Source organism: Micromys minutus, assembly GCF_963924665.1.
Source record: "Micromys minutus genome assembly, chromosome: 23".
Lineage (NCBI taxonomy): Eukaryota > Metazoa > Chordata > Mammalia > Rodentia > Muridae > Micromys > Micromys minutus.
This window is the reverse complement of record NC_137958.1, coordinates 43,107,760-43,131,262: the sequence shown is the minus strand read 5'-3', so window position 1 is coordinate 43,131,262 and position 23,503 is coordinate 43,107,760.

The window sequence follows — 23,503 nt, the reverse complement described above, 5'->3', positions numbered from 1 at the left end:
TCAATTTCATGGCCTTTCTGAAGAGATTTTGAGTTAGTTTCTGCCTTAAACAATCTCTCCTGAAGACGGAGCATTTCATCTTTCTATAAACGTCCTGTCTTAAAACTTGTTTTGTCTTCTTTTTTTTTTTTTGTTTGCCTTCTCTTTTGTACCTATGTCCTATGAAGTTTCCCTCCAGGGTATAATGAATCTTCTACCAAATAGGATTAATGTCAGGAAAGTTGGACGAACTTTGTCTGGATTAGGCTGTACAAAAAAATGTAGGAGTTTAAATAATAAAATCTGGTACTGGAGAGATGGTTTAATGATTGAGTGTTTCTGCTCCTGTAAATCACTTTTTAGTTCATCTTCAGGTGTCAGGTAAACTCCTGAAGGCAGAGAAAAGAGCACAAACAAGCAATTAAAATACGTAAAATAATATGAAACTAATGTAGTCACTAAGAAAATATCCTGAAAAAAAGAAGGAAAATTTCAAGGCAATAAAAGACAGCCATATGACAGGGGCTGAGCCATGTGTCTGTTTTAGGCAGTTTTCACATTTCTTTGTACAAACACTTGACCAAAAAAAGTAAATAAAGGACAATTCTTTCTGCTGCAAGTTCCACTTTACTGTTTAATATGGTGGAGAAGGCAGGGGACAGACTTATGGCAGCTGGTCACATTGTATCCCCAATCAAGAAGCAGAGGAAGGTGCAGGCTGGTCTTCTGTTTGCTTGCTACTTTTACAGATCCACAGCAGAGCATGGTGATGCTGGGTTTCCCCAACTATCCAAACTCAGAAACTCTCTGACAGTGTGAGTTTGTCTTCTGGATGACTGTACATACTGCCAGGCTTACAGTCAACATTAATCAGCATAGCATTTGTTAAATATTGTAGTTTAAAAACAAATGAGGCATCTTTAGAGAAACTCTGAAGACACACACAAACACATACAAACAAACAATTTGTTTTATGCTTGTTACATGCATTAATTAAGTGTAAACCAATAAATATTAACTGACATGAACAGGCCTCAAGGCAGTATACTTTTGTTTTATGTCTTCAGTAGCAATAATTTCTATTTGTTCATAAAGAGAAAACACATAAATCATATGTGCTGGTTCTTTTGTCAGGATGATATGTGTATTATCCCCATCTTCTTAAATCATACACAAGCTTTACTCTAGCATGCACAGCTGCTAAATCATTATCCTCTGCATGAGTAATTGTTGCAGATGTTCGTGTTGATTAATGGAGAGCAGCTATATTTACGGTGGATTCAGAATGGCAAGTACACCATTATGACTGCTCAGAGCACGAAGATTCTGTGCTCTGATGCTCTGATGTGAAGCTGTGTATGGAGACGTTCTAAAGGATCTGAAGCATCCTTTCCAATGCTGCTATTTCTGGACAACAAAGAAATATTTCTCTCACTATAGTACTTTATAGCAGGAATATGTTGCCTATATATGTTCCACAGTGTTAGGCATGTTTAATAAGTTTTTTTCTTTCTTAATGCTCAACTACAAATGTAGCATTAACAGAGCAACCAATCTTCACTAAGTGATCATTTCATAGCCAGTTGCTTGATATTTCATTGATTATTTCCTGATGTGACATTACATTACTTTTTTAACTTACTAAGGCAAGCATTAGGGAAAGGATGAGGAGGTAAATCACCTAGATCAAACAGGAGCTAGCACAGTATTAAACAGAGTACATTTACAAACATTTTGACTGTTAATTTGATTTCTACTTTTGAATCTTATTGGTTTCTGAGTAATGAGCCATTTAAAATGCCTTGGCATGATAGTGTTTCAGGGCAAAGGAACCTTCTTGAGCAACATAGATGCCAAGTACCTTACAGTAGCATGAGGTAACCTGGCTAGCTACACTTTAGAAGTTCTTTAAGTTCACCCAGAATGAAGAAAGTAAGCACAGAAATCATCTCCATAGCTTTCAAACAATACAAGCTTATGCAACAGTTTCCTTTGTATTTATTTCATTAAGTTCAAATTGTCTTTCCTAATCAAGATTAGAGAGGGCTGATGCTTTCCCTTCTGAGCCACCAATGATGGTGCACATTATCTTGATACCACAGTGACCAAAATTCTTGACCTAAATAAATGTAGCAAACCCCTGATACTGAGTGAATGACTAATGTAAGGTTTTTAACAACTGGGGTGTTCTAATACTCTTAATTAAAAAGAAAGAGATGCAAATGTCTCCTCTGTGCTTTATTTCTTCTCCAATATGGCCAGTTCCACTCAATCAGCATCCTTAAATAAGTTTGCCTCATTATCATGCTGAAGTGAAAAATAAATATGAATGAACACGGTTTGGCTACATAGAGATCAATTCACAAGACATTAGACATTGTAAGATGATTTTAGTTTTTTTCTCACAGAAGCAATTTAGTTGCCTTTGGGATATGGATACTGTGGGGTGAAGTAAGAAATGTTATACTACTAAATATAGGTCGTTTATATTCACTGAGAAATTTTTTTCTACAGGAAGACTATTTGCAAGATGATACAAGTACTCTAAAGGGGCGTATTGATCATGTACAATATAAAGCCACAGAATGGCCAGGACTGATACAATGTGGCACTATGTGCTCTACAATGAAAACCACTAAAAGACACAAAGCAATCAGGGAAGGACAAAAGGGTTCCAAGTAGTCATGCAATAGTCAGGCAAAGGCAGCCAAAGACTACAAGGTAACTGTTGTGGTCTGTTCACTTTGGATACTGGAGCAAAACTGTTCCCCATTCCTACTTGCCTTTATCTTCACTACAGTGAAGACAAATGATGTGTGGCTATTTAAAACTGCAAGACTGTATATAGCAGAAACAAGTATGGATGATACTAATTTGGAAACTGAGATCATAGCCAATTTATATACTGTTACACTGCCTAGGAGACTTTTGGCTCACAGAGAAAGTTAGGAGGAGGTAGAACTCCTACAGAGAGGAACTTTGAGAAAGGAAGCAAATATAGGTTACCATGCCCCTATTATTTCAGAAGGATGTAGGAGTGATGAATTGGGAAGGCATAAGCTGTCTCAATGCAGCTGGGAGTGGCAGGGATATGGGAGAGAGCTTGGGGTACAAAGTCTTGAACCACTCTATAAAGAGCCAACCTGTAAGGAATTGAATTCATCCTATTCAGTCATGGTGGGAAGTTGAGGATTCAGAGTTTCACATTGAAAAAAATTTTGAGAATATTTAACATGACCGAGAAAGGGAAAAATATTAATCTAGTATAACATATTGCACTGGAAACTGGTATAAAATATTTGTAGTGATAATTAGGAAGCTGAGGAAAGGGGAAAGAAATCTTCCTGAGGGCTGTTGACAATAGATAGGGTTTGTAGCAGAAACAACAGTTGCTTCAGCCTACAGGCATCCCCCCAGGGGACAGGGTTTTGATGAAATCCTAGGGAACACTTCCAACCAAGAAGTGTAGTCGTTTCATCCAAAGCCGATCCTGGGAACCTGGACCACTGCCATAGATCAAGCTGCTGTCATTTGGCAGTTGTACCTGACGAAACTGCCTGCTGGGTGCCTTCCTGTGTTACTCACTTCCCGTGAAGTGGCCTTGATTTGCTGGCATAGTCCTCGCTCAGCATAATTCCTGGATTTGGCGTTCTGGCCTCAAATGACAATGTCCACAAATTTGGCTAACAACATCTCCAGTTTACAGATTAGGAGTCTATGAAAGAGGAGGAGACAGGTAATTGTCATCACTGGGCAGCAAATGAACACTTTTAAGCAAAGCTAACAGTTCCTTTGGCAACATGTTAGAGCACTGAGAAGGCATGGCCAGGCCATAATGCAAGCCACTGCACTGACCAGTTAACATTTTGATGGCTTATGGAATCCTTTACATTGTTTTTTAATAAACCGAAAGGTTAGCTCCTGTTGAAAGCAGTTGTTAGCTTATAACTTCATAGTTTTAGGTAGATTAAAAAGAAAGATATGTGTTTACTGATTGACTTAGAGGTTTACAGAAGTCTGTTAAAACTTAAGCAAAAAGCATAATAAATGAGAAATATTTGTGTCTTGGCTTGAAGACAGGGCAGGATTCAAATTTAGGTCCAAATCCTAGCCTATATAGGATTAGATGTATGAACTTCCTTAGTTCCCAACATTGTGTATACCTCCATTTCTTTACCTACTAGATGGTGGTAACAATTCTACCTATGACATTATCTATTTTAAATGCATTTTCTTAACATGGTTTCAAGGTTTACTTTGTCTCATCTACCTAAATATCTGTAAGAGAGATGTTCGAATTGATGTCAATGGTAATGATGCCTCACATTCACAAACTGTTTAGGTTAATGCATTTTTCCACATTACTATACCAATTTATATTCAAGAGATATTAAGTTCAAAATACAAAGGAGACTTCTGGCATAATCCAGGGAATATTTTTAATTTCTGATGTCATATGACCTTACACATGTTTTTTTATTGTTAAATACACATTATTTTATTCACACTTCATTTTTCTTTTAATTATGACATTTACTGAAAGACTGAGTTCGTGATAAAAGCAATAGGCATGGTTGTGAAGGTTTAACTGATCATCAAATCGAAAAATATTGGTTTCCATTGACAGAAATATGTGCCTTTCGATAAAAAGGCAACACCAAGAATCAGCAGGCAGATATAAATCACATGATATGCCATCTCATTGAGTTAAACAGACCCAAGATATGAGAAATACCATGAGGAGTCAGAGAAAGGCGAATACCCGTTCTGTTGGCAGAGAAATAAGCTAGGAAGCTATCATTAGAGATCCCAAAAAGGCTCTATGGCCTTTTATACTGTTTTCATGGACTTACTGGTGTTTGTATATCCTCTTTGACAAAGGTCTATATGGTCCATTCATCCATTTTTTAATTAAAGTGTGTGCTTTTGTTTTTGCTGCCTAGTTATTTTCTTTATTTTATTTTTTGTTTGTTTATTATATAAATTCCAGATACTATGTCTTTGCTAGATAATGATATACAAGTATTTTCCCATGATTCAACTTGTAACTTCATATTATTTTCTTATATTTTGTTTTGTTTTACTATAAGTAGGATTCTACAAACAAACTGTCTAAAGTTGTGTCAGCTTGGGTCTGGATCATCAACTGCATTTTCTAGATTAACTTATCTATATTTATATCTACAGTAGGCTAACTTTACTACTTCAGCTCTGTAGTATAATGCAAACCAGGAGTAGTTATACCTTTAACAGCTCTTTTATTACACAGGATTGCTTTTACACATAAAAATTATTCTTTTAATTTTGATGAAAATTTGCCTTAAAATGCTATTCAGAATTACATGGAACCTGTACATTGCTGTTAGATGAATGGTAATTTTCATATATTAATCCTACCTCCTATGCATGGGAGTTCTTTTCATTGTCTTATGTCTTGATCAATTTATATATTTAATGCCTTAAACTTTTTAATACAGAAGTCTTTCACTTTCTTAATTATAATTATTTCAAATTATTTCTGAGAGTTCAAAAGCTACTGTTTCTTTGATTCATTTTTCCCCTCGATGTATATCCTATATATGGAGAAACACTTGTCTGTTAATTTTTTTCTTTTATTTATTGGATAGTGTATGTATTTACATTTCAAATGTAAATATCCCCTTTCCCCTGTTTCAATGAGGATGCTTTCAATACCACCTACCCACTCCACCCTAACATTCCCCTACACATGGGAAAATGAGTTTTCACAGGACCAAGGGCTTCTCTTCCTATTGATGCCAAACAATAACATCCTCTGCCACATATGTGGCTGAAGCCATGGGTCACCACATGTGTGCTCTTTGGTTGGTGGTTTAGTTTCAGGGAGCTCAGGGGGTTCTGGTTGGTTGATATTGTTGTTCTTCCTGTGAGGTTGCAATCTCCTTCTGCTTCTTCAGTCCTTTCTCTAACTCCTTTATTGGGGTCCCTGTGCTTAGTCTGATGGTTAACTTCAAGCATCTTTATCTGTATCAGTATGGCTCTAGCAGAGCCTCTCAGGAGATTCATATCAGGCTTCTGTCAGCAAGCACTTCTTGGCATCAGCAATAGTGAAAGGTTTTGGTGGCTGCATATGAGACAGATCCCCAGGTGTGGCAGTCACTGGATGGCCTTTCCTTCAGTCTATGCTCCACTCTTTGTTCCTGTATTTACTCCCTTGAGTATTTTCTTCCTCCTTCTAAGAAGGACTGAAACATTCACATGTTAATTTTTGATCCTGCTATTTTGCTGAATATATTTATGAGCCCTAGAAATTTACTGATGGAGTCTTTAGAATCTTTTATGAACAAAATAATATCACTTGAAAAGAATTATATATTTTGCAAATCTTTTCAGAACTTCAAATCAAGGGGAGATTTTATCATTAAAAATAAATCATATACAAATCCCCAGTGATTTTTCTTTCTTAGGCTTTTCCTAAGTCTTTGGAACTTTCACTTCATAAACCACCAAAAATAAAATACATATATATATATATATATATATATATATATATATATATATATATATATATATATATATACTGTGTTATTTGTCTGACTGTGTTCTCTATTGTTTTATTGGGAAAAGTTTACATGTACACAGTTTATAGGTAAATTTAATTTCATTTCCTTTTTATTTGTTAATTTGCTTATTAAACACACATATACACACATAAACTGACTTATGCATGTTAGAGTTTGACACATTCTCACACATTTTGTTATCTTAGGATCCAGTTTCTGTACAATGTGCTAAGTGTTTAAAAGACATCGTGAAGAACGTTGAATTTGTATTAAAGAAGGCTTTATTTTAAACTAATATTGGTTAACTCATTATGTTGTCATAGGTAAATGAAAATGTTATGTTGATGGGTCGTGTTTTAGTTATTAGATGTATACTAAAGTAAACCTTCTAATATGCTATTCATTTACACACATATGAGCTTCTAGTAGAGTCTGTATAATCTTGTATGTATGGCAGTTATATGGCTTAAAATACATATAGCTTCTCAGAGTCAAGATTAGTTTCAACATACACATTACAGTTTTACTTGTGCCTTCAAAGTGTATGAGCTGATAGAATATAATCACAGAACACAGTATGGCTTTTACCAGTAGACAATACTCAAAGAAATGTTTCAACATCACAACAATTTAAAATGTTTTCCTGTAAGCCACAGGTCTTGGATCTCAATATAATATCTAGGCAGTAAGGGAAGAATAAAGGACAGACACATGGGCACAGAGACACGGAATTGAATGTCAGGTAGGTTTTGTACTCTGATAAAACAGTGGTTACTTCCTTAGATGCTTCTCGTTACCCATCAGGGAAATGCAAATCAAAACAACCCTGAGATTCCACCTCACACCAGTCAGAATGGTTAAGATCAAAAATTCAGATGACAGTAGATGCTCGCAAAGATGCAGATAAAGAGGAACACTTCTCCACTGTTGGTGGGGTTGTAAACTGGTACAACCACTCTGGAAATCAGTCTGGCTGTGTCTCAGAAAATTAGACATAGTACTACCTGAAGACCCAGTTATTCCACTTCTTGGCATATACCCCAGAAAAGCTCCAATATACAACAAAGACACATGCACCACAATGTTCATAGCAGCCCTATTTATAATAGTCCGAAGCTGGAAAGAACCCAAATGTCCTTCAGTAGATGAATGGATACAAAAATGGTGGTATATTTAAACAATGGAGTACTACTCCGCTATCAGAAACAATGAAATGACTTTATGAAATTCTTAAGAAAATGGATGAATCTAGAGAATATCATCCTGAGTGAGGTAACCCAGTCACAAAAGAACAGACATAATATGCAGTCACTGATAATTGAATACATACCCCAGAAAGCTCTGAACACCCCAGAAACAACTCACAGACTATATGAAGTTCAAGAAAAGACAAAGGTCAAAAAAAAAAAAATGAAAAACCATTATGCTTAATCTTTACACTCCAAGAAAACTGACTAATTCCAGGTTACATCTTGTTTTACATGTACTTTATGCTCATTGCAACTAGTAAGATTTTAATGCACACTATCAAACCTTATAAAAAAATCAAGTACTGACAAAAATGTATTCATATACTTTCATGCAAAAATGCTTAAAATCTGTAAATTTATCTTTGTTCAATTAAAAAAAACCGTCGTTACTACTTCTAGAAAACAGAACCTCAATGTGGTTATTACATGTAGGACAAACAGAATTCTGGGCTAGTTTCCTTCGTCCCTTGCAGCATACTTTCTCATGATAGCAATATCCAGGAAGAGAAGGGAGCTGCAGCTGCTGGTGTTTTTTAACCACTGATCAATGCCCATAAACTGGCATGTAGACAGAGACAGGCTTAGATAATCCTAATCTGAATCACATGGAAACTTCCTTTTTACAGTTTCTCATGTATGTGAAGTGTTGGAGTCTAACCTGTCATTAATACAAACCCACTTTTGGCTTTCTTCACTCCTTTCAACAAGAGAATTACATCTGACTATAACCATATTGGTCTTTATGTTTTAGGAGGTGATCTTTATGTACTAGAAATATTATGCCAAATAAAAGTAATTCTGTTTACATGGGTTTAGGGAATGAGACAGTGTGACTTAGAGATACTATTATGCTTCCATAATTCTATGTGGTCAAATGTCATTTAAACTCTGGACACTGTGTTGCTCGTGGAATTTCCTGGTTGCGATCATTCTGTCTTTGTCATCATACTATTGTCTGGAATCCAGCTCTGCCCAGCACCAGCACAGAAAGAGAACTTACAGGTCCTTCTGGAGGGACTTCCCTGGATTCTGCTGAGTACATCTCTTCTATCTGTATCTCTTCAGTGCAGAAAACCCCATGGTTATTTCAAATAAGCTCAATGCTTATAATTAAAATATGGATAGCAGCACCATTTAGAAGATATCTTGACTTTGCATTAAATGTCAAAAGTGATCATGATTTGGGGGCTGCTCTGTAACTTTCTTGATGGTTTTCATACTTTTCTGTCCCGTTTTACTGCTGAGGAGTTTCAGAACATCAATCAAGTTCAAAAATAATTTAAACAGCACCATTATATCTGCTGCACCTGCAGACATTTTCGATGGTCTATGTCATGGGAGATATACAGCAGGCCCAGTGTGAACTCAAACGTCAATACAATGGGAATCTTGTTTCATTATGCTTTTCCCTTATGAAAGAAACTCAAGGGTGAACAAGTTCTTAAAAATGACCTAAATCATATGTATGAGACTCAGCTATTGAAAAAAAGAATGAGGATTTATTTCTCATAAAGTATCAGACTTTTCTTCATGACTATTGGTATTATTTCATATGCACTCAGTTCAAAATGAAATATTTTCTTTAGCTTGTGGTGACTATTCTAATATTAATAAGATTTGAGAAACAAAGTTCTGCTGTTTTCTCTATAAACAATATTTGCCTTTCTTAGGCACGTAAAATGGCTTAAAAAAACAAATAAATGTGCCCTGTCATAAACAGGGCCGACTTCATGCTAAGTAGATTTTATTCCTTCACATTAGGCTTTTGGCAACTAAAATAAATGCTTCATTGATTTTATGTCGCCATCTCTCAGACAAGAAAACAATGAGAACATAACAATGCAACAGTCTTAGAAGTTAGTTTTTCTGAGCTGAAGGTCCAATAACAAAGGGAGGAAGCTCATTTCCTCCGAATCAATCCATTTTAATGTCTTTTTATGATAATTAAAATGATCATTTAAATCACTTGTATAGATTGATTGTGAATGTGGATATTGTATTTCTAAGAACTAGTATTTCAAGCTAGCAACAATTTATGTTTCTGTTATTATATACTATATATATATATATGTTTATATTTAATGTTTTGCTGTAGTTACTGGTATATATTATCACAAATTTGATCACTGAATACCAAATAAATTGCTCATCTCACAGCTCAACCTTCCAGATGTTTGAATGTATATTTCCTGGCCTAATATTCCTTTGTGCGATTCTATTCTTATGATTTTTTGGGAGAGTCCGCTCCTTGTCTCTTTTACCTTTTGATAAACATTTTTTATCAAATTTTTAGAACAACAAAATATCTTTTGTATTCATACTATCACCACAGTGCATTTAATGCCTTTAAAATTTCCTTAGGTAGTGCTTGACTACTTAGAGATCCTCACTGTGACCAAGTCATGGAGGTAGAAACCTATGTCAATACACAAGGAAGCCCTAAGCAGAAAGGTCATGAGTTCAAGGCCCATTCCCAATGAGGGGGTATTACTGCATGACAGGCCAAGGATATATGAGGTCCTGCCTAAAACCAACCAACCAAAGGAACAAAGAAGACACCCAAAATAGATAAAATTTCCATCATCTTACCTGCAAAGCCCTTCTGTTCCCAATGGGCAACATTTGCAGTTGTCAGAGATTATTATTTTCTCTTTTTGCTCACCTTTGGGCATATCCTTACAACATTCAATTATAAGAGCTTATCAAAATAAATTTATTGAAAATGTTTGTTAACATATTTCTTTGTGTCCTTACGGGTCTTAAATGACTTTGTGTCTATTTTTGTTTATGTTTGTGTTTGTAAGAGTCATATGCCAACCTTTGTATGGTCTGCAAATATCACATACAACCAGAAATGTCCTATGCAGCAGTTATTTTACTGAATTATAAATTTCATCAAGTAGCTTTAGAAGAAGCACCTGCTAAACTAAAACAGAATAGAAATTTGTTACATAAACTAGTTCTTAGATTAAACAAAGCTGAAACAAGAAACTAGGAAAGAAGATAAATAAAATTAGGGGACACAGGATATTGCGGTGTGAAAATAATGACTGTTTACAGATGAACACAATCTAAAGAAGAGAATATAACAGTGAGGTCTGCAAAAGCTTCTGAGATATTTTAAGAATTTCTCTATGACCCAAGTCCAAGTGGATCAAAGACCTCTACACAAAACCAAGTATACTGAAACTAATAGAAGAGAAAGTGGGGAAGAGCTTAGAACACATAGGCACAGGGGAAAATTTCTTGAACAGAATACCAATGCCTTATATTGTAAGATCAAAAATTGAAAAATGGGACCTCATAAAATTGCAAAGGATGCTGTCAAGAGAACAAAATGGGAACCTACAGATTGGAAAAAGACTTTTACCAATCCTACATCTGATAAAGGGCTTATATCTAATATTTACAATGAACTCAATAAGTTGACCCCAGAGAATCAAATAATCCTATTAGGAAATGGGGTACAGAGCTAAACAAGGAATTCCCAATTTAGGAACATCAAATGTCTTAGAAACACCTAAAGAAATGTTCAATGTACCTAGGCATCACAGAAATGCAAATCAAAATAACTGTTAGATTCTACCTCAAACCATTCAGAATGGCTAAGATAAAAAAAAAAAAAAAAAAAAAAAAAAAAAAAAAAAAAAAAAAAAAACAACAAGAAAAAAAATCTCAGGTGACAGCAGATGCTGGCAAAGATGTGGAGATAGAGGAGCACTCCTCCAGTGTTGGTGGTATTACAAGCAGTTAAAACTGCTCTGGAAACCAATCTGGCAGTTCCTTAGAAAATTGGATGTAGTACCACAAAGGACCCAGCTATACCACCCTAGGCATATAACCAAAAGAAAATTTAACATATAAAAAGGACACATGTTCCACCATGTTCATAGCAGCCTTATTTATAATAGCCAGAAGCTGAAATTAACTCTGATTTCCTTCAACAGGAGAATAGACACAGAAACTGTGGTGCATTTACACAATGGAGCACTACTCAGCTATAAATAATAATGACTTCATGAAATTCTTAGTGGATGTAACTAGAACCTATCATTCTGAGTGTGGTAATTCAGTCACAAAGGAACACACATGGTATGCACTCACTGATAAACAGGTATTAGCCTAAAAAGCTCGGAAAACCCAAGGAACAATTCACAGACCTCATAAAAACTCAAAAAGAAGGAAGGCCACAAGGTTGATGTTTCAGTTCTTCTTAGAAGGGAGAACACTCATGGGAAGAAATAAAAGGACAAATAAAGGAACAGGGGCTGAAGAAAATATCATCCAGAGACTGCCTCACCTGGGGATCCATCCCATATGCAGTTATCAAACCCAGTCACTGCTGATACCAAATAGTGCTTACAAGCAGGAGCCTGGTATGAATGCTTCTTCCGAGGCTCTGCCAGAGCCATATTGATATAGATGAGTTTGCTTGCAGATAACCGTTAGACTGAACATGGGGATCCCAATGAAGGAGCTAGAGAAAGCGCTGAAGGTGCTGGAAGTGTTTGCAACCCCATGGGAAGAATAGCATTATCAACAACCGAAGCCTCCAGAGCTCCCATGAACTAAAACACCAACCAATGAGTACACATATAGAGACTCAAGGCTCCAGTTGCATATGCAGTGGAGGATAGCAGTGACTGGCATAAATTTGAGGAGAGACCTTTGGTGAAGGCTCATTTTCCCAGTGTAGGGGAATGCCAAGGTGCTGAAGTGGGAGAGGGTGGTTGGGAGAGGGAGCACCTCCATGGAGGCAATGGGAGGGGGAGGGGATTAAAGTGAGAAGAAAGGGGATAACATTTAAAATGTAAGTACAGAGAATATCCAATAAAAATGTAGAAAAAAGAAATGATTAAGATAACCTACAACCAGCATGTTTTTACCAATATAGGGGAATGCCAAGGCAATGGGCTGACAGGGGTTTCAAAAGGGAGTGCATCCTTGTGAAGGCAAATGAACGGGGAGGGGAGCAGGGCAAATTAAAGGGATAACATCTCAAATGTAAGTACAGAGTACCTAATAAAAAATTAAAGTGCAAAAAAACCAAAAACCACAACAGCAAAAACAACAAAATGTATAGCACCCTATAGAGTGTGGTACATCTGGACTTTAAATCATTAATAATCCAAGAGCTAAGAATATAGCCTTGTGGCAATTTTTGGTATTCAAAGATCATTATGCTTAATCTATAGTCACCAAGAAATCTGTTTCCATTTTATGTTCTGTCCTACATGTACTTTTTGCTTATAATAATTAGTGGGATTTCAATGCATGCTATCAAACCTCTAAAAGAATTAAGTACTGACAAAAATATTCATATAGCGTTATGTCAAAACTTTTATGAATTGTTTCTTGGGTATTCAGAACTTTGGAATGCTAGCATCCACTTATCAGTGAGTCCATATTATGTGTGTTCTTTTGTGACTGGGTTACCTCACTCAAGATAATAGTTTCTTGTAGGTGAGCCATCTCTCCAGCTCTTTCCAAACCTAATTAATTTGCAATTAATTAGGAATTTAAATATAAATAAGGAAATATTTAAGTTCATCAGACTCCTGAAAGCAATTTGGGGAATTTAATAACAATATATTTCTTACAAATGGATTTTGTGTTACATGATGTATTCAAGACTGTAAGGTTGGCATTAGTATTTGAATTAGACTTGTTATATGTTCTGTATGAGTTAACATAGAAGTTGGTATATATGTGCATTCAATAAATGTTGATTTAACCCATTTGACAGTACTGTTTCATTCATGAAGAAGTTATGATTATTTTCCCCAATAATACAAATTTAATGTATAACAATAGCAAATTAAAACTCATGTATTAATCTTATAAAACTCAGAGCATCTGCATATTCATTTTTTAATTCCTAATCACTGTTGTTCAGGTTTCACTGTGTGTGTGACTGTGTATGTGTATGTGGATGCCAGAGGACAGCCTAGTTCATTTCTGTGGACTTGTCCATCTTATTATAAAAGAGGGTCTTTAAGAAGCTTGTGCATATCCGTGAACAGCAGGCTTACTGGACAGTGAGCACCCAGGACATTCCTTTCTATAACTGTTCAACACTGGGGATTAAAAATTTGTACCACCATTCCAAACCCATTTTTGTCCTCTCCCTCCCTTTTCTCCCTCCGTTTTCCCTTCCTCCTTCCACCTACCACCCCCTCTCAGTATGTGTGTGTGTGTGTGTGTGTGTGTGTGTGTGTGTGTATGTGGTTTGGTCATTGACTTTGAACCTTACTTACTGAGCTATCTCCAAGCCCATATTTCATGTTTCTTATAAAATTTTCAACCCTACATCTTCACAATGCATATATTAACCATCAAACTGATCATGAGGATCCCAATGAAGGAGCTAGAAAAAGAACTGAAGGAACTGAAAGTGTTTGTAACTCCATGGGAAGAACAAAATTATCAACTAACCAAACCCACCACAGCTTGCAGGGACTAAAACACCTACCAAAAAGTTCTCATAGATAGACCCATGGTCTCAGAAATATATGCAGCAGAAGATAGCATTTTCTGGCATCAATGGGAAGAGAGGCCTCTAGTCCAGCAAAGGCTAATTTTCTAGTGTAGGAGAATGCCAAGGTGCTGATGTGGAAGACGGTGGTTAGGAAAGGGAGTACCTTCATGGAGTTAATGTGAGTGGGAGGAGGGTGGGATTCTGGGAAAGGAATTATATCTGAAATGTAAATGCAGAGAATATCCAATAAATTTTCTGAGGAAAAAATATTTAACTGGGATTGATTATAAAGACTCATTTAATTGTAACAATAAATGAATTATCTCATTCCTTCAATCACTTAAAATCTAATTTTATTTTCATAAAATATTGTTCGCCCAGATGGCCTCATTTAGTATAAATCTTAGAATTTAGGTTTTTTTTCTATGTGAATTATACACAACACAAAATATTTGACATAAGGGTATATTTCATAAATCACTTACCCAAGTATGTTCCATCATCCTCCTTATATTAAGCAAATCTATGAAAATGAAATCAAATTTTTTTTAAAATTAAAGTGAAATCAGCTAAGCCTGCTGTATAGGTGTTTATGGAAAAGCTTCTCCTTCATAATTCACAGCTGGAAGCAGCTGTGTTTTGTGACATATGTATTTACTAGCACCTGTCATGTGATAGGAAAGGTGTGGACTACATAGCATGCCTTGAGAACACTTTCTGGAGCAGTCTTTCCAATCCTCCGTGACAAGCTGCTTCACTGGAACTCATTTCATACTACAGACCACAAAGTTCCAGAATGGATTCATGCCTGAAGCTGAGTCGCACGTCTGTGGCAAGCACGACCTGACCTTCACTCTCTGATAAAAGCCGATGCTCACAACAGCTCCAGCGTGATATTTGTTACAAGTGCAATATGTACAAGCCAAGTTTTATTTTGGATTTCGAACAACATATGTCTACCACATCAAAGAGCTAGTTCCCATAGAAACGTTAAAAATAGCTTGTTGTAAAGGATTAGCATTTTATATTTCAATAAATTTAGGGTTGTAACCTGTAACACTTACAAATACACATGCACATATACATACACATATACATACATGCACATATGACATACATGATTTATTATATTATATGAAAAGCTATTTATTTTTAAATGCCTGAAGGCCAGGAAATTTGTTGATGCTCATTCATTTTTCAATAGTAGGTTTACAGTCGCTTTTACAGAATAGAAAATCTACAGTTCTACTCTTAAAATGTTCAATTCATGATAGAAAATTATTCTGTATATGCTGTATCCAGAATGGGAATAAGTGAATGGTCCATTTAAAAACTCATTGCAATATAAGACAATCTCTATTGAATGGTGTGTTTGTAAGTGGTTCAGGGCATTTGACTTGACTTTCTGAGCAGAAAAGAAAGTATCCTCAAAGCCAGATTGGATAAATCTTGTAAACACCAGGAGGATTTATAGCTTCGTCCTACTGTTGATTTATCAGAAATTCTCCAGTCACAACACTATTGTTTATGAAAAGAGAGTAGAAAATTGTGTATTTTAGCAAGTGAGAATTATGAGTAATTTTATCATCTGAAGCAAAATAGTGTCTGAAATTTAAGCTGTATGACTTACCCTCCTTCTGTTTGAGAAACTTACTTTAGTTTGCTTTGAAATGTTGTAATAGTGAGAGAGGAAAGAAAACAGCATAGCTTGCAGGCATCTCCTTCTTGGACTTGCCATACTGTCCTTTGTACATCAGTTCCATGATTAGAAAGTATGTAGCCTTGGATGTGGCTCATCCTCACAAAGAAGGCAGTGATTCTCAGGGTAGAAAACTCCATTGTTATGGTAGAGCTTTTCTATAGTGTTTGCTACAACTTTTACCCAGCCGAATTGAGTCCTTTACAAGCTGCCCACATGGCTCAGCTTCCTGCATTCCCTGCTCCATGGCTGCGTACCCGCTGGCAGTTTGGAAGGATAAGGCATAGAGCATAAGAGATGAGAGATTACTGAGCCCCATGGAACAACAAAAGACTTCTGTTTTAAAAATTATAATCCACTCTCTCTGGCTTTTTGTTGGACCTGAACCCCATGTATCGTTACTAGATATTCAAGTTATATGATTAATTTACTGTGAAGTTTCAAAATCTCATGGCAGTAAAGCAAAGGAAATATTTTCTTTTGTCTGAACACTTAAAAAGGAGGAAAATTATGTTTTTCTTTCTCCTTGTCTGTACAAGTTAGCTTTAAAAACATTACAAAACAGAATATAATCCATATTTAAAACATAATAATTTTTGGAACACAGTTTTAAATGTTTCATTTCATGTAAGTGTTAATTTGGCCCCCAAATAAGTCATACCACTAATGCATGGCAGAGTAAGCTACTTACTCCATTGTTAGTAGGAAATGAAGAGAACGGTGAAACCTCACAATCCATTTAAGGACATGACCCCAGTGATCTGAACCATCCTATCAGGCTCCATTTGTTGGGATTCATCCCATGTGAAGTCACCAAACCCAGGCACTATTGCTAATGCCAAGAAATGCTTACCTGCAAGACCCTGATATGAATGTACAGTTGAGGATATTTGCAGCTAACCATTGGACTGAACACAGGGACCCCAATGAAGGAGCTAGAGAAAGGACTGACATAGCTGAAAGGGTTTGCAACCCCACAGGAAGGACAACATTATCAACCAATCAAACCCTATAGAACTTCCAGGTACTAAAACACCAACCAATGAGCACACATGGAGAGACCCATGGCTCCAGTTGCGTATGTAGCAGAGGATGGCATTGTCTGGCATCAATGGGAGGAGAGACCTTTTGTCCAGTGAGGGCTACTTTTCCTAATGTAGGGAAATTTCAAGCTGCTGAGGTGGGAGAGGGTGGTTGGGAGAGGGGGCACCTTTAAGGAAGTAAGTGGAGGGGGAGGTGATATAGGAGTGGGAAGAAAGGGGATAACATTTGAAATTTAAGTACAGAGGAGATCCAATAAAAATGAAAAGAAAAGATCTACTTTGCAATATGGGACATTCTGGAAACTATGGAAGTCAATAAATGGGCTTTGGCGATAGTGAAGTTTTAGGATAATGTGCAATTTTGCTTGTATTTCTGATTGACTAATATTATTATGATGTGTCTGTTGTAATTGTGGACACACACACACACTTGGGCACTATCTTTCCTCATCTAATCTTTATCATGGATTCATTTACTCATTACACCTTGATGTGTTGGATTTTCCTTTATAACAATCACATTGGTAATTGCATGTTTTCCTTTCTCTAGACTTAAATTTAAAATCCTTTACTTCCCTTTCTAGCTTCTTTTTGGTTAAGTACATCATTGTCTATTGAATTTCTGTATCTTCAGCAACAGCAATGGCTAGCTAACTTGTTCTATGATCATAAATAAGTTTTTGGATCTGACATTTCTGCTTTCCTCTTCTGATTTATGGATGCTCAAAATTATAATAACCTCAGATACTATATATAATATATCACAATCAGATTATTAGAATCTAACTTTCCTTTTTCCACTTGCCCTTAGCTATTTAATAATATGCATGCATTTAGGCAGTTGAGATTAGATATTTGGTGAGTACTCTGCCTAACTATCTATAGGTAGCAAACATCACAGCTTTTTTAGTCCAAATTGCTGCTTTTTTATTTCAGTGTAGCTCTAATCTTAGACGATTCATCCTCCTAGTCCATATTTTTCTCACTTGTCAAACAGCAAATCTTCAGAGAACAAGGACATCTTTGTGATTCTATATGCATTAAGCTCTTACAAGTGTCAGCTGTGCTTAGAGGTTTGGGTATAAGACTTCATCTACTTGACTCAAATCCACCTGCAAGGTACTTTCTGAACAAGGCTTTGAGATACTAAGATATATTAATGATAATGATTTTCTTACCTTTTTATTTACCCCTCATTCCTGTCCACCTCTTCCTTTCTTGCCTCACTGTTACAATACTTACATGAGAAGACAAAGTCAGACTTCTAAGAAACAAGGGCCTGGTGCTTGAATGTTCTCAAATGCTAAGTTCTGTACCCATGATCTGGTAGCCTAGGATAGTGAATTCTCAGGTACATCAGTTTTTCTTGTGCAAACCTTACTCCCCAATTTAACTGCTCAATAAAAGGCAAAGGCCTGTGACTGTGCAGTAGTGAATGCAAAACTGGACTTCCTGGGAAGAAGAAAGAAACTCTGGGAAGAAAATTGGGAGGCCTTTTCCTCATGAGACTTGAGATGATAGACACATAGCCTGGAAACTATAGGTAATCATGTGACTGAATGGGGCTACGTAGTCAGGTTAACTTAGATGAGCTAATTAAGAGTCCGTCCAGCCATGGCCTAAGCTTTGAAATATTAAAATTTCCTTGTTTGGTTATTTGAGGAATGAGCTCGTTAAGTAATAACTGGCACCATATTAATTTTCAGCATAATTAATATGTACATAATATTAACCTAAATAATTTTAGGAATGAAATCATGTATTATCTCAGGGGAAGTTCTTTTTGTATGAAGAGGAATATTGGTGCATTCAGTTTACTGACAAATTAACTTCAAGACTTGTATCTTTGCATTCAAAGTGAAAGTTACCTGGAGAATCTAAGTTTTGAAAAACTGACTATGGGGGAAAGATCTTTGTGAAACGTTTAAGCTTTTCTGCCTGTCATATTATTTGTATATTAAATTGGCAGTGGTTATTTCTGACGAGACGATGTTTTATGCTGAATCTAGTGAGTGATTCCTGTTTTTATTGGCATCTAAGTTGAAACTGTTTCCACTAACCAAGATTAAGAATAAGCAGGTGCCAAAGATGCTCCAGCATATAACAAGGACACATGCTCCACCATGTTGATAGCAGCCTTCTTTATAATAGCCAGAAGCTAGAAAGAGCCCAGATGTCCTTCAGTAGATGAATGGATACAAAAATTGTGGTACATTTACACAATGGAATACTTCTCAGCTATTAGAAACAATGACTTTATGGAATTTCTAGGCAAAGGATGGAACTAGAGACTATCATCGTGAGTGAGATAACCCAGTTACAAAAGAACACACATGATATGCAGTCACTAATAATGGGATACTAACCCCAGAGAGCTTTGAATACCCAAGCAAGAACTCACAGACCTTATGAAGCTCAAAAAGTAGGAAGGCCAAAATGTGGAAGCCTCAGTTCTTCTTAGAAAAAAAAAAAAAGAAAGAAAAAGAAAAAGTCATGTATTCATCATATAATATTATGTAACAAATTTTGTGAGCTACAATAGTATTTTATAAAAATAAAATAATAATTAAAAAATAACCAAGCCCTAGCATTTTTATGCTGTCCATTGACAGTTACTGCTGTCTTGATCTTTTCCTTGCTCTTTCTTGCTTATGTGGTTTATTTGTTCTTTCGGTTATCAAAACTCAGTGCAAGCACATCAGGCCACTACCTGTTATTTAAACTCTCCAATTGTGGAGGGAAGCAGCATCTTTGTCATCACTGGATACTTCTCATATGAATCTGTTATTAGCTCTGAGTGTTAAAAACCAGTGATAAATTTCTAGGAGCCTAAATTAACTGAGCAGAAAACCAAAAATCATCTTTATGTGAGAGAGTTTTTATATTGGAGACATAAGAATGTTATATTGAAACACCTTTTGCTACTTGTCTTATTTTCAATATCCCATTTTCTTAAATAAATTCATTTTTTCTGCTAAAAAAGGAGTTTTGGTAACTGTGAGAAAATAAGACAACACGGTCATTTAAAAAGAAAATAAGCATTCTAGATTCAACTAACCACCAGAGAGTAACTCATAATAACACAATGAGGTACATACAGATGTACAAATGATGGGTTTATATTTTTAAAAAATATTAATTTGTATGAATTAAGCATTGTGTCATTTAATTTTAATGTGAAAGTTTTAGGGTGAAGGAAGAACAGTGATGAGCAGAAGGCAAGGGATTGTTAGATGTTTCTTCGTGAGGAAATGTGTTACACAGACATACTGTGTTGGTACGATAGAAGTTCTAGGAAGGTTAGATTAGGAAATTAACTATTTTGTTCACATTTTCATATAATATTTTAGCTAAAAATTTGTTACTCCATAGTTAATTCTACATTATACTATTTTCAGCAGATGTATTTTATCATTCACTTCTACATTTCTTTTTCATGTAATGAATACACTCACCTCAGGTCAGGATCACACTCCGTTTTAAATTCATCGATCGGACTACATCAAAGTAAGCTGCTTCTTTTTTTTTATAACTTTATTTTAAAAAACAAAGATAAAAGAAAAAAATTTAAACATTTTTGCATAAATGTATACAAATACAATTGTGTCAGTGCTTGGCTATTTTTTTTCTACTTTTTTTTTTTAAGGTTTTATACTCTGCATTAAGGTCTTACTAGTTACAATGAGCAAAAAGTACATGTAAAACAGGATATAACATGAAATTAGTCAACATTTTCTTGGTGTGTAAGGATTGAGCATGAATTTTTTTTTGTTTTTGTTTTTGTTTTTGTTTTTGTTTTGTTTTCTTTTTTTCTTGAACTTCACACAGTCTGTGAGTTGTTTCTAGGGCAGTCCGAGCCTCTGGGGTTAGCATCCCACATTCAGTGACTGCATATTATGTCTGTTCTTTTGTGACTGGGTTATCTGAATCAGGATGATATTCTCTAGTTGCAACCATTTTCTTAAGAATTTGGTTAAGTCATTCTTTCTGATGGCTGAGTAGTACTCCATTGTGTAAATGTACCACAATTTTTGTATCCATTCATCTACTGAAGGACATCTGGGTTCTTTTCAGCTTCTGGCTATTATAAATAGAGCTGCTATGAGCATTGGGGTGCATGTATCTTTGTTGTATATTGGAGTGACTCTGGGGTATATGCCCAGAAGTGGAATAGCTGGATCTTCAGGTAGTACTATGTCCACTTTTCTGAGGTATCATCAGACTGATTTTCAGAGTGGTTTATCATTTAACAACTCCACCAACAGTGGAGAAGTGTTCCTCTTTCTCCACAACCTTGCCAGCATCTGCTGTCATCTGAGATTTGGATCTTGACCAATCTGACTGGTGTGAGGTGGAATCTCAGGGTTGTTTTGATTTGCATTTCCCTGATGGCTAAGGATGTGGAGAACTTCCTTAGATGTTTCTCAGCCATTCAATATAACTCAATTGAGAACGTTTTATTTAGCACTGTACCCTATTTTTTAATAGGGTTGTTTGATTCTCTGATGTCTAGCTTTTTGAGTTCTTTGTATATCTTGGATATTAGGCCCCTATCTGATGTTGATTTGGTAAAGATCTTTTCCCATTCTGTTGGCTGCTGTTTTGTTTTCTTGACAATGTCCTTAGCCTTACAGAAACTTTGCAATCTCCTTAAGACCCATTTGTTAATCTTTGACTTTAGAGCTTGAGACATTTTTGTTTTGTTCAGAAAATTTTCTCCTGTGCCTATGTGTTGTAAGGTTTTCCTTACTTTCTCATCTACTAGTTTCAGTGTATCTGGTTTAATGTGGAGATCTTTGATCCACTTACACTTGAGCTTTATACAAGGAGATAAGAAAGGGTCTATTTTCATTCTTTTGCATGCTGAGTGCTAGTTGGACCAGCACCATTGGTTAAATAGGCTGTCCTTTTTCGATTGAATGTTTACAACTCCTTTGTCAAAAATCAGGTGACTATATACATGAGTGCAAATTTCTGGTTGATCTATTCTATTCCATTGATCCACGTGCCTATTTTTATACCAGTACCATGCAGTTTTCAGCACAATTGCCTTTTAATATAGCTTGAGGTCAGGGATAGTGATTCCTGCAGTTGTTTTCTTGTTGTTGAGGATGGATTTCACTATTCTAGGTCTTTTGTTATTCCAGATAAAATTGCACATTGATATTTCCAATTCAATGAAGAACTGGGTTGGAATTTTGATGGGGATTGCATTGAATCTGTAGATTGCTTTTGGTAGGATGGCAATTTTTAAAATGTGATCCTTCCAATCCATGAGCATGGGAGATCTTTCCATTTTCTGAGATCTTCCTGGATTTCCTCCTTTAGAGATTTGAGGTTCTTGTCATAAAGGTCCTTCAGTTGCTTAGTTAGAGTCACACTAAGGTATTTCATAGTTTTTTATGACGATTGTGAAGGGTGTCTTTTCCCTAATTTCTTTCTCCACATGTTTGTCCTTTAAATATAGGATGGCTACTGATTTGTTTGAGTTAATTTTGTATCCAGCCACTTTGCTGAACTTCTTTATCAGCTATAGGAGATCTTGGTCTAATTTGTGGGGTCACTTAAGTACACTATCATGTCATCTGCAAAGAGTCATGTTTTTACTTCTTCCTTTCTGAATTGTATCCCCTTGATCTCCTTTTGTTATTTAATTGCTCCAGCCAGGAAATCCAGTACTATATTGAATAGGTAGGAGGAGTGGGCAGCCTTGTCTAGTCCCTGATTTTAGTGGGATTGTTTCAAGTTTCTCACTATTAAGTTTGATATTGGCTGTTGGTTTGCTGTATATTGCTTTTTTTATGTTTAGGTATGGACCATGGGTTCCTGTTCTTTTCAGGACTTTTAACATGTAGGGGTATTGAATTTTGTAAAATGCTTTCTCAGCATCTAGTGAGATGACCATGTGATTTTGTTCTTTGAGTTTGTTTATATGGTGTATTACATTAATAAATTTCCTTATATTAAACCATCCCTGCATCACAGGGATGAAGCCTACTTGGTCATGGTGAATGATCATTTTAATGTGTTCTTGGATTCAGTTTGCAAGGATTTTGTTGAGTATTTTTGCATCAATGTTCATATGTGAGATTGGTCTGAAGTTCTCTTTCCTTGTAGGGTCTTTGTTTGTTTTAGGAATGAGAGTTATTATCGCCTCAACTAAAATGAGTTATGTAGTATTCCATCTGATTCTATCTCTTGGAACAGTTTGGACAGTGTTGGTGTTATGTCCACAATAAATGCCTGATAAAATTCTGCATTGAACCCATCTGGACCTGGGCTTTTTTTGGTTGGGAGGCTTTTGATGACTTCTTCTAATTCTCTAGGTGTTATGGGATTATTTAGATGGTTTACCTTGTCCTGGTTTGACTTTAGGATCTTGTATCTGTCTAGGAATCCATCCATTTCCTCCATAATTTCCAACTTTGTGGACTCTAGGTTTTTGTAGTAGGATCTGATGATTTCTTGAATTTCCTCAGTTTCAGTTGTTATGTCGCCACTTTGCTTTCTGA